This window comes from Peromyscus maniculatus, chromosome 4, assembly GCF_049852395.1.
Source record: "Peromyscus maniculatus bairdii isolate BWxNUB_F1_BW_parent chromosome 4, HU_Pman_BW_mat_3.1, whole genome shotgun sequence".
Lineage (NCBI taxonomy): Eukaryota > Metazoa > Chordata > Mammalia > Rodentia > Cricetidae > Peromyscus > Peromyscus maniculatus.
Genome location: NC_134855.1, coordinates 113,980,141 through 113,996,479, shown reverse-complemented (window position 1 = coordinate 113,996,479; position 16,339 = coordinate 113,980,141). Strand labels below are relative to the sequence as shown.

At 42.2% G+C, this 16,339-nt stretch overlaps 2 protein-coding genes across 4 annotated transcripts in view; both read right to left on the bottom strand.

Annotated features, from left to right (window-relative positions):
• Plcb4 (phospholipase C beta 4) overlaps positions 1–16,149 on the bottom strand; it is a 182,640-nt gene extending 166,491 nt beyond the window's left edge. The window contains exon 1 of the mRNA XM_076570709.1: positions 16,129–16,149. The gene's annotated coding sequence lies outside the window, so the exon portion shown is untranslated. The remainder of the gene's footprint in view (positions 1–16,128) is intronic.
• LOC143273001 (uncharacterized) overlaps positions 1–16,339 on the bottom strand; it is a 222,495-nt gene that overhangs the window by 12,373 nt on the left and 193,783 nt on the right. Inside the window, exon 6 of one of the 3 annotated variants that reach the window (XR_013050785.1) lies at positions 16,133–16,242. The exons of the other annotated variants lie outside the window; for them this stretch is intronic. The gene's annotated coding sequence lies outside the window, so the exon portion shown is untranslated. Of the gene's footprint in view, positions 1–16,132; positions 16,243–16,339 lie in introns of those variants that run through there. 3 annotated transcript variants of the gene reach the window in all.

The following is a 16,339-nucleotide window of genomic DNA, read 5'->3' as shown; positions in this document are numbered from 1 at the left end:
AGCCGAAGAGCTTTCTTTTCCTAATGGCTACGTCCCACATACACCATAAGAAACAAAGTGATAAACTTCAGCACCAGTTTGACAAAGTGCTTTTGTAGAACACCGACCGTCCTCTGAGAAACACTGCTGCCATTTTCATCTGTTCAGCTGTGCCTGCCCACAAGATACCATGATGGGTAGAAGAGTTTATTATTAACCTTCCCTCAGAGAAGGAGAGTATAGGGAAGGTTAAGGGGACCCTCACCTGAGACTGGCTCCTCTCTCTTGCATTTCCCAAACACTTGTATGCAAATCTGCGTAATTCCACTTGTGCTCTGGGAGCTGTGGAAGCCTGAGGAGGGACCAGTGCACATGACTAACTGAAGGAAACTCCTTCTATACAGTTATGGGGAAGCCATCACCCAGCAGGGGTCATGACTTTCTGGTGTAACAACTTTGGGGTCGGGTCACCCACGCTCCTATGAGCAATCCTTCATTCATGCTCTTTATGTAAGCCCAATAAACTTGTCAGTTCCCCAGGGAAAACCCTAATCATACTTTAGATTGTTTGGTGGATATTATAAGGAAGGGGAGAGACATGGTTTACATCTCTCCAAGGAAGGCGTTTTCACAGAAGGTGTGAAGGCTTCTGTGAACAATCCACAAATATGTTTATTTCCACCATTTTAAATTGTAGACGAATTACTCAAACATAGACATCTACGTTCAATAAATAAATAGGGGAAATGTCTACTCTAAACTCCAGGATAATTTTAAATACCTGCCAATACAATGAGTTACATATGGTATCTCATAATTCCAGGACACATGAAAGCAGTTTAATAAAAAAAAGTTCACTCAAATTAGAAAGAGCTCATTCAAGACGTGACTTGTTTAGCTACTATGAAAACAAAGAATCCCACAAACCATAGTGGAGGAGTTTCTCCACCAGAAACACCCCTATAAATTTACACTGAAGAGGATTCCACGGTAGAAAGGATGATGGACAAAATATGTTGTCAGAATATCATGCCACTTCCAGAACCAGGCATTCACACTGCTTTAGCAGCTGCAGAGCATCCTAACCTCCACAAGTAACCCTGACGTGGACTTGGATTTGGCCACGGCCATACCATCACCGAATTTATCTGCTGGCTCATCAGCTCCAAGGAGCCACACTTGATCCAGTCTTTGCCCCTTCCGCCACCCCATTCCACTCCCCACTAAGAAAAATAGATTAGAAGAAATACTACACAGTGCTCTTCCTGAAGCTACAGCTAAGAGCCTTTGTTGCTCATATTATTTTCAAGCTTTGGGCCAGGAAAACTGATTAGTGGGTCACACAGAGAAGCAAATGTCTTCTGTAACAGTAATGTACTTAACTGATTTGCTGACAAATGCCTTAACCCCAGGAGCCATTTCTTTATCTCAGCAATAAGCATACATACTAAGACAAATCAATCTATTATACTACAGGATCTAAATAGTCTTCTACATTGCTTATGAATTCCAGCACTAGGAAGACTGCACTCTGCCAAAGTGGTGGGACTACAGCTGTATTTCCTGAGGACCACAGAAAGCAAAAAAGATGATCATTTAATTGTGTTTTCAATTCAACGATGCATCCCGGAGCCCAGTGTTACTCTCAAAAATGCCCTAAGTTAGAAATAACCAAATAACCTTGGAAATAAACAAGTACCTTCAGAATAAGTCTGACTGGTCTGTTTAAAATAATGGCACTGTATACATTTTTTCTATTTTTATTATAATGGGTTACTTTTAAATTTTTTAGAAAGTTATTCCTACCACACCTCCCCCAAAATCTTCTTGTCCTCAATGGCTTTCTTCACGGCAAAGAGGTTCATAAAAGAGAAGCAATATTAATGTAGACTGTTTTACCACACTGAAAACCCAATCCCTGCCTTCCACATCTTCCTCCCCAAGCAGAGCCGCCTCAAAGCAAGGCAGGTTAATTTAAATAACTGTTGATTTTTTTTAGTGCAACACAGTTACTGAGTTTTACCCAAAGAACCTAAGCAAAGCTGTCTCAACTTGACCTAAAAATTAACCTTCATGAGACCTTAAATAATATGAAATCAATGCATAATGAAGAGGCTTGCTCCTTTGACAGGACTGTTAACCTGGTGGATGGCCAGAGCTACAGAAAAAGCTGTCTGATGGACCCTCTCTGGATCTTGTATCTCTTTCTTGTGGAAGTGTGCATTTCTGCACATACCGGGAGATCATTGTGTAAAGTTTCATCTGCATCAATGATTTTTCTAATGGAGATTCAATCTCAGACGTAGATTCCCCACATGAGGAAGCAGGTAAGCAACCAATAGAAGCTGGACAGCAAAGATGTACAGGTCATAGGACAGAGGCACATTTGCCTGTCTCTTCCCCTTCTCTCTGGAAGCCCATATAATGAGTACCAGTTTGGTTCTTTATCCTTTATTTATGAGTCCTGTTCTCCATCGGGATCTAAGCCTGTCTATACAGTGTACTCAAGGTTAACTAGCTTCTAGTCCCCCACCTTGTTTCTTATTGCTTGCCCACTGTTTGGATTTTACTGATTTGGGATTTCCCTGGTGTCTCACGGAGGCTATTCACAATTCTGCTTCTAAAGCTTTGCATATCCCAAAGGGCAGACTGTTTTTCTGTGCATGGTTGACTAACTACCTTCAGGTCATAGTTTAAATGTCACTGCATCTTGAGAGGTCCTTCTTGGTCACTCATTAAGATACAATATCATTGTACCACTGGAATGTCTCCTTTTCCTGTCTTTTTCTACTCTATTTTTCTACTTAACACATACCTTCAGTATGTTTTATGCTTGTTCAAGATGTCTCTCAACCAGAACAGCAACTTCGTGAATTTTGCTTTCTATTTGTGTTTTGCCACATGTACACGTGTGGCCCGAAGCTGACACCTATGCTGTCTGGAATGGAATCCATGGAATCGATGAACATCTGCTTCTGACCTTTCTTCAATGAAGGAATTAACAAGGCAATGTCTCTGTGACAGTGCCTTAAAGTGTTGGTGACCCAGAGAAAGAAAACAATTAAACAGAATGTTAAAATATGCACTATAAAAGAACAAAATGAGAGTTAAATATGGACTCTTCCTCTTCTGCTAGGTAATCATTTGTTAATGATTTTGCTGTCCCTGTGAGTCAAGATACCATGTAGCCTTTTGGAGAGCACTGGGCATTGATCCCACAGTCAGGATGTCAGATGCAGCAGAGCATACTATGAGGGTGGACAATCCATCTCAAGGGACCTGATACTTTATAGGCAGGTGAAGATGACACTTACCAGGGAAGACCAGGGCAGAGAGGCTTTGGGGAACAACCTATTCATCTAGCCTGGAAGGAGAAAGACCCACACTTGACGTAAGGTGAGATTAGAGTCTGGCAGATTCGAAGTGATAGGCAGACAGTAGGCACAGCATCCTTTTCTTTCTGAGAGTTGGAACCGCTTCATACACACACTATCTCTACCCTAGTCCCCACCTATTGGAAGACTGGCTTCTGATCACACAGGGGTCAAGGATGGAAGCCATGGAGTCCAAATAAGACCAACTCTCAGAGGCCTGTACGGATTCTGTCGAGGTTAAGAAGTGAGATATAATTGTCATTTGAGACAAATGGAATCGCAAAGTGCACAGAAGGCTTTGTGTACCAGCCCCCCTTTCATCCATCCCTTACAGAAATGAACTTCACTTGTTCCAGTCGGTGGGCAAAATGGGGCCCATCTGCTCTGTCTCTTTCTCTGTGCATGCCAGCACATTACTATAAGAGCTACACAGCAGTCCCTTCCCTGTGTTATGCTCCTTTGCATGTCTCTGCAACTTCTTCCATCAACACAGGGAGACTATTTCTCTGCATGGGTTTACACATGTGCTCAGGCATATGCCCTGCGTAGATGCATGCCATGTCCACTGGAGCATCCTTGCTTGCTTCTGTTTGGAATCTTCCAGGCTGTGGGAGTCTATATCCTCAGTCACTCAATCATGACAGTTTATGGCCCCAAATCTGTGAACAAGGCCACCTTTTGTCATCTATTCCTTACTGAACTGGATCTGAACAGTGGAATCACCCAACCTACAAACCAAGCTATGAAAGAAAAAAAAATGACTATTTTCTAATTCCATACAACTTTAGAGTAGTTTGTTATGCTGGAAAAGTGAGCTTATGTATCTTCAAGAACAAGGAAGAACAAAAAGAGAGACTGGTTTCGTTTTGTTTTGTTTTGTTTCTGTAGATTCTAGAGGTTGAACACCCATTCTTATCAGGTTATAAAGAATGGTATTATTAGCTGGGTAGTGGTGGTGATGCCTTTAATCCCAGCATTTGGGAGGCAGAGGCAGGCGGATCTCTGTGAGTTCCAGGCCAGCCTGAGCTACAGAGTGAGTTCCAGGAAAGGCACAAAGCCACACAGAGAAATCTTGTCTCGAAAAACCAAAATAATAATAAGAAGAAGAAGAAAAAGAAAAAAGAATGATATTATTAAAGAACACAAAGAAAATAAATCCAAGCTGGGTATGGTGGCACATGCCTGTATCCCAGTACTTATATTCAGGAGATGCAGCCAGGAGAATCGGGAGTCAACGGTCATTCTTGCATTGAAGTGGGTACAAGGCTAGACTGGATTGCATAAGACCCTATCCCAACACAAACAAAGAAAAAAGAAGATTCAGGGAAGGGGAAAGGACTTCCAGGGACAGAAGGGGGTGTGCAAGTAGAAACTAGCAAAGTGATCTTGGGCAAAAATGTAGGAATACAGAATACTACAATTAAATCAGTGTGGTTTTTTTTTTCCTTCAAGCAAGCACATAAAACTATAACATCACTTTTAGGATGGCACTAATTACTATGAATACACACATTTTCATTTTAGCATGAGCAGCCTGACAGAGAAAGATCCCTAGCCTTATTTATCTGTGACCCCTCCCTCTCCATTCTCTACATCCTGTGCCTAGCAGTAACAGGCACTTTAGAAGACAGCCAGAGAATATCGAAGAAAGGAGTAAATAACTGAATGAACAATGAAATGGTGGCCATTATTCCCCATGAAAACAAAACAAATTTTATTCTAGATTCTGTTTGATGTCAGGCTTTGCTTTTTCCCAAATTATTCTTATTCATGGATTCTCTTCTCTTCCAAGCAATGAGTAAGGGGAAGACCATGAGATTTCAGGAGTGACTAAGGCTCTGAGTAAGGGCATCTGGATTTTATAACAGCATTCTGTAGCAGGGAATGTCTAACAGCCATTTACAACATTTAGCTGCATATTTTGTTGTTGTTGTTGTTGTTTAACTTGAGTATCTGATATTGTGGGTAAATCACTAGCCATATAAAAATGGTGTGTGTGTGTGTGTGTGTGTGATGAGGGTCAGGAGTGCACGTACACCACTGCATATGTGTGTTGGTCAGAATACAACTTTATGGGGTTGATTCTTTCCCTCCTTCCACCTTTACATAGGTTCATGAAATCAAACAGATCTTCAAGCTTGAACCATCAGGTGGCAATGTCTGTCTTTACCCACAGAGCCATCTGCCAATCCACTTTCCCCCCAATTAAACCAAGTCAGAAGGAAAGATGCATTTTCTATATACAATTTTCAAGGAAGCCTAGCTTTTATCTCCTCCTCAATTTAATTAAGAAAAATGTTCACATCCACATTTCACACTAAATAGACTATTACTTTAAATGTAAGTGTCCATATTTTTTAAGGGCAATGTAGGCAATAAGATAGTATGTAGTAAACATTAGAGTAAAACATTTTACAATTCTGTTTTACTTTAAGGTCTATTTAACATCAGGGTTCAACTGCATTACTTTGAAATTCTTCTAGACCAGCACATTCTATCATTCACACCTAATAAGCCATGAATTATTTTGAATATGCTATTGTAGCCAGCCTAACAGACGTGGCTCATAGCTAAAAGAACACTAATCCAAAAATGCTATTTTACATGCATCTAACTTGGTAATTTCCAGATTTGTAGCAACGTTTGGAAGTGTTAAAACTAACTTCAAATATTAGGTTCTGCCATGTTCTCTCTTGTCTAACCTGAAGAAAGCAGCCTTGTGACTGAATTGCATTTGAGGGAGGAAACTGAGGCCTCAAGCAATTATATCACAGAGCCGCCAAACAGTGGAGCCCAAATTTAAACAAGATACCCTCATCCCAGGGTAAGCATACTGGTATTATGAAACTCTTACTTTTTCCACAAAATTTAACAGTTCCTTTAAAAAGTCAAGTTCCTGAGAAAGTCTGAGACATGATTTAATATGGAAAATTAATTCCAGAGAAACTTTCAGAACAGCATCTATTATGTAAAATGTACTATGCCTCTTTTAATTTTTTTTTTTTCATCCCATGGGGCGGCTGTCTCTTTACTTTAACCCTAGCTCAAAGTCCTCTGCTGAACCATTGCAAAGGATGCCTCTGGGCATTTTGTGATTAGGACTGCATGCTAGTCTGGGAGCACCCTGCCACAGCACCAACTTCTGTGGAGACTGAAGACATTTTTATGGCTGGATTGACTTCGGAGTGATCATTGAGGACCTGTATTTCCTCCACTTTACTATCTATCCATGGAGTAAAATCTCAATAAGGAAAGGGCGAACATAGACAAGAATTGCTGAAATGTATGCCAGGGTCACAGAATCCAAAGGGCAGGCCACAACACAGGTGCTGGATCTCACTGGAAACCCAAGCAAGGCACCGTGGTTTCTCTGTCAGTGTGTCAGTGTTTTTCAATCTGAGAGAGAATGCCTTGCTGATGCTAATGTCAACTAAGAAGGGATGAGGACCCCCCCCCCCCCGATACTGAGATTCTAGCTTCCCTCCCTGTCTTTAGTGCTCTATCTCCCCTGCCCACATCATCTTTTAGGTGAGCAAAGAACATGATATCTTTGTCTCCCTCTTCTTCTCAACTAGGAGATGCAACAGGAATAGCCTGTGTCTGGGTCCTTTACTAGTAATCTCAACTTTGACAGGAAACAGAAGGGCACCAGAGGGCTTTGAAATGCAATGAGTCTCCTTCCCATGGGCCAGAAGATCTGTGGCCCACTCAGAAATTCTCTGAAGATATGACCTAGGTTGCTAAATAATTGGTATCCCTAGAAGGCCCGCAATGTCCAGATACTGCTAATTTAAGGGTATAGAAATCTCTTGGCTTCTCCTGGCTCCTTCCAGCAGGGAAATAATTTGGTCTGTATCTCAGCTATGTTACAGATGCTTTGCCATTTGCAACATGTCAAAGGTTGGGTGGCTAGCCAGCTTGCACCTGCAAAACACAGGGACCACTCAAAACCTCCTACAGCAGGGTGGGGTAGACTAAAGTGACAAAGCCCCAAGATGAAGCAGGGCCGGGTCATTAAACACAATGCTTTCAAAGAGCTTCGCACAACATGGGTAATGCTTCTTGGATTATGTTCAGTGAAATGGTAGCATGTGATATGTGTTATCAACTAGTCAGAAAGATGCCCAGAAACAAAATGCAATAGCTTTCAAATATTCCAATGGTAAACATGGTTTTCATTTTGGTAAAGATTTCTTACTAAGTTCTTTCTTTTTGTGATTTCTGAAATATATTCTAGAAATTATTTTTATTGACTCAGTATCTGATATTGAGGTACAAGGTGATGTTCTAATTCATATATACTTTAAAAATGAAATCTTGTTTGTATAATAAATTTTTTTATGGTTTTTTGAGACAGGGTTTCTCTGTGTAGCTTTGCACCTTTCCTGGAACTCGCTTTGTAGACCAGGCTGGCCTGGAACTCACAGAGATCCACCTGTCTCTGTCTCCCGAGTGCTGGGATTAAGGGTGTGGGCCACCAACACCTGGCTCTATAATAAAATTCTAATTGTCATAAGTGATTACTAAAATGACGGTGAACTCCTAGGAAATGACTTTTAAAAATCAACTCTTGAATTCTTTGATATCTCTAATTTCTGCTTTACCTATTTGCCAGTCACTGTTTTTTCTATTTTCCCCAATATTTTCTATTTCCCCTGCCTAAGATGAACCAGTCCCACTCATCTCCCTACTTTATAACCTTATCTAACCTTTCAAGTCTGGCTCAAAGGTCATTCCCACTTCAAATTTTCTAATTCTCCCTTTCCCTAAGTCACATAGTATTCTCACACTCTTTCTCTTTCTAATGTGGAATGATCCTTCTGTACACTGTGAATATATATTGCTCTCATTGGTTAATAAAAAGCTGACAGGTAGGTAGCCAGTGAGGAAGTATAGGCAGGACGGCCATTCACAGAGGATGCTGTGAAGAGGAAGGGCAGAGTGAGGAGTCCCCAGGCAGATGCAGAGGGAGCAAGAGATACGTGCCATGCTAATAAAGGTACCCATGGCAGAGCATGAATAAGGAATATGAGTTAACTTAAAATGTAAGAGCTAGTTAGTAATAAGACTGTGCTATTGGCCAAGGATTTGTAATTAATATAAGCCTCTATGTGGTTACTTGGAACTGACGGGCAGGAAGAAAACATCCACCTACACATTTCCACCTGGTGCTATAATTATTTTGAGCTCATGTCCATGTCAGAAATAAATTTTGGATGCACAGGAAAGTGAATCATTTTTATATGCTGTATATACCTCCCTATACAATAGAAAATACTCAATGTATTCGTATATATAAAAGAATGAAGACAAAATATACAGCTAAAAAAATAAATTAAGGAGTGATTCATGCCGGGCAGTAGTGGCCTTTAATCCTAGCACTCGGGAGGCAGAGGCAGGCAGATCTCTATGAGTTCGAGGTCAGCTTGGTCTACAAAGTGAGTTCCAGGACAGGCTCCAAAACTACACAGAGAAACCCTATCTCCGAAAAAAAGAAGACGGAGGAGGAGGAGGAGGAGGAGGAGGAGGAGGAGGAGGAGGAGGAGAAGAAGAAGATGATTCAGTTAATTTTAGGTATAATTCTGCACTCTGTCCTTATAGATTTTCTTGTCCTCCAACCAGATAACAAACATCAAAATTTGCCCAGTTTCATAAAGCTCTTAGCCATCTCGTTTAACAGGCATCAAGTGAGTGAGAGAACCTGTGGAAGTCAGGCCACCTAAGGACACATCAGCTGCCATCTGGTGCTCATAGTGATTACTCAATTATTGCCTAAGACAACAACGAAACCCCAGCTATCACATCAGCCAGCTGTGAGATCTATGCAGCTCCCTCTGGCTGGAAGCAAGAGGTATTAGGTACTTGTTAGGGTGATTTTAATAAGTGTCATGAAAAATCACGAATGTGTGAAATAATCATGGGTGAATTAATAAGCAAGTACCCTTGCCTGATTCTACTTCGTGTTCAACTTTAAAACTACATAAAGAAATACTTTATATTCATTTCTTGAGTAAAAGTACTTAAAAGCTTCGATTCTGGGTGCCCTGTCTAAGTAATATACACCTTCATGGATCAGGCCATTGTTTTGAATGCAGCTGGAAACCATGAATATTATTTAGTTTTCTGTTGCTGTGATAAAAGACCATGACCAAAAGGTCATCAACGGAAGGGTTTGTTTGGCTTTCGGTTCCGGAGGGATGAGAGTCCATCATGGAGGAGAAGTACGGCAGCAAACAACATGGCGGCTGGCTTGCAAACTGAGGGCTCACATCTCAAATCACAAGCAAGAAGCCGAAGAAATGGAGTCTTTTCATTCTCAAACCCAGCCTCCAGTGACATACATCCTCCAACAAAGCCACACCTCCTAAGGCTCTCTAAACAGTGCCACCAGCTGGGGTCCAAGACTGAAGCACCTGAGCCAATAGAGGACATTCTCATTTAAACCACCCCGGAAGGAAACTTCAATATCAACTCTTTCTCAGCTTGACTGCAATGAAATTCACCAGCATAAAAATTGACCAATCCCTTCCTTGCATCGCAGAGCATTTAAGCTTGTAGCAGTTCACCAGGATGTATTAAAGGCTTGCAGCTCACAAGCCACATTCCCCATTCGTTAGGGAACAAAGCTGTGAGTGGGCCAGTCTGTATATCTGCAATTATTTGTTCCGACTCTAAGCATGTTTCTGTTCTCAATATTCAAATCGTCCAGAAGGCAAGATAGAAATATTTACTCTGAATGGCTGTGATATTTAAGTGAATAAAAATAGCACGGGTGACCTTCCGAGGCAGTGGGCATGTGGTAGGTGGATAGGGTCATGCACTGGACCTGAGGTGCCTGTTCCTGGTTTGTTCATTCTAGGGAAACCTCAGATACAAGAGGCAAAGAAACAAGAGAATAAACCTTTCAGGAAGCAGCTTGATTATTCCCCAACAGCTGTCTGCCCTGTGTGTCTTTGCCCTAAGCACACTGGATCCATTCCTCCCAGGGAGTGAGGCTGTTCAGTCTTGTGCCCTAGCTCTGGTAACTACTCCCTCTCCCTTCCCCTTTCCAGTAATGGTGGGCTACGGGTAATAACAGGGTGGTTCTAAATTCTCACAGAGGGAAACAAAGCTGCTCTTTTCAGAAAACCAAATCATTGCCCACACATCAGAGCAGCAAAGTTCTCTTCCTTTGCCTTTGGCTTATCCGTGGAAAGAACTCAAGACTTAACAAAAAACAATAGGGAGCAAACACTCAATATTGTGTGGCTAAGTAGTCCTTTCTAGGTTAAACATGTTTACTAGTCATAGAAGGTGAAGTTTACACAACGGGCTATAACCCTGTGTGGCAAACATGCCATGTCTAACCTCTTTCACATGGCATGGGCGGGGGGATGGGGGGGATGGGAGGGGTGGGCGGGTGTGTGTGACAGTCACACACTCAGTCAGGGGGAGAAGCCAACCTCCAAGAGCCCGATGCAGAGCTTCTCAGACTCTACCACGTGACCAGATTACAAGTGGTCCTTTACAAAGACCATGGTGACTTTTATTAGGTCTCTGCTGGCAACAGAAGTGACACATTTCTGACATGCTCACTGTAAAGTGCCAGTTCATGGCCATATTTTGAGTAGAACAGGATTATTTGGAATCTGCAGCTCACCTTCTGGGATTCCTATCACAGAACCTCTAGATTATGGTAATGATTCAGAGGCAGAAAACTGTGTGCAAGGAATACTGGGAAGAGCAAGACTGGGGAAGAGCACAGACTGGCTAAGAGCCACACGACCTCAGGCAAATCCTGTTTTCTCAATTCTTCCCTTTGTAAAGTGACACAATAATTCCTCTCTCAAAGTAGACTAAAAAGTGTAACTGTACACACAGCTCTGTTTCTAGTAGGAGCTCATGATCCACTATTTCCCCACGTGGTTCCTGCCTCTCTGAAACCCACACTTGGGCCTCTAAAATCTGAGAGGAAATGATCCACATCTACCTATGTCTTTGTGCTCTACTCCTTTGGAGCACATCCCAGGTGAACTGGAAACTAAATGTTCATGATGACGGCACTCTCACTAGCCTGGATCCCTGAACAAAGCTAAGAGCTCTGAGTGGCTGCTCTACTGACCCCTTCTCCTGTCCAGTATCCTGGGATGCAAGGCATAAATGCGATCCATACTGCAGCCATTATGCAGCTAACTCACTTACATACACAACACTTCCCACCCCTTCCTTCGCCTCCTGCCTCTTCCCTCCCTCCACATCTCTGCACTCGCTCCTGGAAACCTAACCTGTGGTGTATGGGTTAAAATGAAACCTGGAAGTCGGATCACATCAGTCCAAATTCACCTCTTTCCTTTCTATATATCATACTGGACATGTGAGCGGTGTCTGTGAGCTTTCTGCCAGGTTTTTGTGATAAACCATCTGAACAACTAAATGCAGAGGAGGAAAGGTTTATTTGGGGCTCCTTGTTTCAGAGTTTTCAGTCCATGGCTGGCTAGACAAAAGCAGGATGACAAAGGAAAGCTGTTCACTGCAGAGCATCCCGAAGGAGAGACAGGACGGGACAGAGCAGGTGCCTAGACAAGACTTACTCTTTAAGGTATGCCCTCAGAGGCCTTCTTCCTCCAGCCTCCAGTCCTCTCTTCCTAATAGCCCATCAGCTATGAGCTCCTTCACGGGACAGTCCATCCTATCAGTGAAGTTAGCACTCTTAGGAGCCAATCACTTCTTAAGAGTGCCACTGACTGGAGGGTGGGAGCAGAGCTAAACTTTCAACAGCCTTGGAGACTGCCATAGAAAGGGCTGGGCCCATGGTGGGACAGAAGAGACAATCCAAAGGGATCAACGTAAGCCCCTGCATCCTGAGAATGGAATCTATGGAGGCAACCCCAGTACCCAGTAGCCTTCAAGGACAAGGCTGGTTTAGACATCTCACAATCAATTTATATGTCTTTTGGCCTTTGCCTCTCCATGAGTTATAAGATTGCCACAGGCACATTGGAGAGGAAATTAGTATTTTTTTTTTCTATGCCCAGTTTGACAAAAGTATAAATAGATCCATTTTTCTCTACCAATTCTTATGTACTGACTTCTTTTGAAATACAGGGAAATGAAAGCTACAGGTTTCAGTGACTGGTAACAGGGCCGTTTTATGTCCAAACATCACATGAGCCTAATGTTCCCAGATCTCTTATGTCATCTGTGGAAAAAACCGATCATATCACTGCTCAACACTGGGTATGGCCAGGAAATAATGAACATTTAGCAGTAATCATGTCACTAGGACTGAGTAAGTACTCGATAAATAGTACCTCTTTTTCTCCTAATCTACCCATCACATAAATAGCATTTCATTTGATAATATGCCTCCTATTTCAAACCAACCAAGTAATGCTATTTCATAAGAAATGCAAGTCTCTGTCTTTAGGACTGTAGAAATGAGTATCACCCTACAAGGTGGTACAATTCTAAACAGTTTTCTTTGTATGCAGAATTCTAAACTGAAAGAATATTTTCAAGCATCATATGTAAAGTTGTCTTTTTACAATTGGCTGGATGAACACTACAAGATGGAAGGGGGAAAAGAAAAAGGGGATCAAATGAGTAATAGAGATTTCTAAACCCTTAAAGGCATGGACTGTGTCATCTGAAATCCTGAACTGTATGGAAAAGGCAAGCCTGTCAGGTGACGAGGGCTATGTGTCTGATACCACTCCATTGCTCTGAACTGTACACAGAACCTATGAGGCAAAGGAAGAAGCCCTTGTGGAGTGGGGTAGCCCAGTTCACCCAGGTAGCCCAACTGGGGATAAAAGAACAGAGGGAAAGCCCAAGGCACAGTTCTCAGGACACAACAACTTCCCTTTAATACTTTTCATGGTTATGGATAAAACTACCATTCTAAATGTGAATTAATTAAAAACAGTGGAAGTAGCTTTGCTGTTCCCAGCCATACACATACAGGCTCACAGCTACAATAACTAACTTTTTTTTTTTTGAGACAGGCTTGTTATGTAGCCAAGGCTGGCCTCCAACTTGTGATTCTCCTGCCTCTAATTCCTCAGTACCAGGATTACAGATGTATGTGACCATCTGTGTATCATATATGCAATTTGTAACATGTAATTATAAATATAAGTTGACAGGTTCAGAATCTCATTATGTGGAGGGCAAAGATCCTGACTCATCTCAGTGCTTCAGAAGTAAGGCACTCTTCATAAGACAGAAGCCTGGCCTGAGATCTCTCTTTCATTGTCTTGCATTCTGCTCTCAACTGATGCAAATTAGAGGGATCAGAGTTGCTGCCCTGATGAGGCTGCATGCAGGAAAGGTTTCCTAAAAGTCAAATGGGGAAGGAGTCCAAGGGAAATACGTGGATCTGGTCCTCTGACAATTAACATGCCCTCTGCTCTGTGCAGAGACGGAAACTGCAAAAATGAAATGCTGGCTTGGAGCAGAAACCATGAAATGAACATTTCATTCCTTGTAATACTATATGAACGGCTGTCTCCCTCCATCTCTTCTCTCCTGAGCTCCTGGGCAGTCTAACCTCCGCAGCTCTCTGTACCAGATCCTTTCTCATTCAGCCTGGGGTGAGTCAGTATCACCCTTTCATGGGCTGCTGCCAAACCTTCAAATTAAGGTCTCAAATCAGTTTTCCCTGGTCTTTTCCTGCAATCTCTACACAGAAGGCCAACAGCAGTGCTACCATGCCATCTGATTAAAGCCTGTCACTGACTCACTGGTATGCACAAGGTAGAAATGCATACAGTATGACAGACTTACACAGCCTAGCTCTAGCATCACACACACACACACACCTCACATTACCACCACCACCACCATTTGTTTGACCGGCATTAACCATCAAACAGCTTTTTCCTTTTTTGCTTTTCTAATTTTTTTTTTTTTTTTCCAGAGCTGAGGACCGAACCCAGGGCCTTGTGCTTGCTAGGCAAGTGCTCTACCACTTTTCTAATTCTTACCCATCATCTGTGACTTAAAAGGTGTTGCTGATTCTGGGAGAACTCTTCTAAACACACACACACACACACACACACACACACACACACACACACACACGCACTCACGCATGCTCGCAAGCACACATGCATGCTCACAAGCACGCATGCACACGTTCTGGGATCACACGGCCGGACTGACATGACAGGCATAGCTTTTGATGGCTGTGTCATCCTCAGTAAGTTATTTAATATCTCTGTGCCGCTGTCCCGTGTCAGTACAATGGAAAAAGTTGTCTTGCCTAATTCAGCAGACCTGTTTTGAGGGTTAAAGAAGCTGCTATACAAATGACTTAGGAGTCTGACATCTTATGAAAGTCAGTGTCCTCAATCTGGAGATGCAACTGTATCCTACTATTCCTATGTACTACTTGATGTGTGTCTAATATTCAACACATTATTTTTTTCATCACTATATCAGAGGATTAAATTCAACCAACAATTTCTACCTTCCTGTAGACTTTCCAGCCTCCTCTGAATTCCTTGGACACATTCCTCCCTAGAATTCTGAAGCCTTTAAAAAAAAAAATATATATATATATATATATATGTATATCACCAGCTGGCTGGGCAGTGGTGGCACATGCCTTTAATCCCAGCACTCAAGGGGGCAGAGGCAGAGAGATCTCTGTGGGTTAGAGGCCAGTCTACACAGCTGATTCCAGTACAGCCAGGGCTCCACAGAGAAACCTTGTCTCAACTAACAAAACAAAAGGAACCACAAGTTATATATCCAAGAGAATGAAAATGAACAAAGAGAACCATTTTCTCTACAGCCAGAGCTCACAGGGAAATCAGGTTGAACATTAACAGTGATCAAGTTGCAGTGACTGTTCATTAGACCCAAGGACAGGTGATCTTGGATGAAGTCAAATAAGCCATCTCCTTATTCCAGCTTATGCTCACTAAGAAATTTGCCACAACCACTGCACACACTCAGGAGCAGAATATACTCAGACAAAATCTGAGCCCTGGCCTCTACGCATACTTGTTTTGCACCCAAGGACAAAGGGAATACAAAACTTCCCACAGAGCAAGTAAGTCTAAACCAACAGTCCAGGCTTGCATTAGTATGTCAGGGAAAGGGGGTGGGGGGAGGTCCTAAGGAGAAAGAAGACCATGAGGGCACACACACAGACTCTTGACAGTGCAAGATCTGCAGCTCCTGTAGCATCTTGATAGGCACTAGTAGTGTAGTATCTTGATTTCAGATGGCCATGAGCATACTCTTTAGCAGACCATGTTTGTGTGTTCACTGAAGTACTTGTAATGTGTATAGACAAGGCCTTCAGATGATATACGGAACCTTATTGCAAAATAGTTTGAAGACTCTCACTAGTCCATGAAATAGTTTATGCAAGAAGTATTACTTTCCCAGAATTCACATAATTCAAGAATAATTTCTAGAGGTAAGTAATCTAGACAAGTAGGCATCATCCTAATTAATAGAAACACTGAACTATGGATGCACATAAGTATATGTAATAACACTGACGGTCCATATCTCCTAAAAGACACCAAGCCTAAATACAAAGAAAAACTAATATTCAGTGGTTATATGCAGTCTTTGTTACTAGACAGCCCAGAATCAGAAGTTCTTTGTGAATGAGCATTGTGAATCTAAGCAAAGGTCCATAACTTCCTTGAATCTCAGCCTCCTTCAGTGTTGGAAGGTGATGATAAATCACTGGCTTCTGATAGGGCTGTGAGACAGTGAAAGCAATAATCAGATATCTCGGGTGGGGCTAGCAAAAGCAAGCAAACATATTTGTTACCTTTCCCCAACTAGTTGAGCTGAACCTGCGAAAACACAGCACAGCCAGGGATCTGCTTTTAAGTAACTCATCAAGTAGACACTCAGAAACTTGAGACAGTGACCATCACAGACCCTTTGGGAGAGATGGGAGACAAGTCCTCAGGGATGAGTGAATCGAAGCTAGGTAATTATATCCTGCCCAATAAGGACACTAGAAACCCAAGACTAGA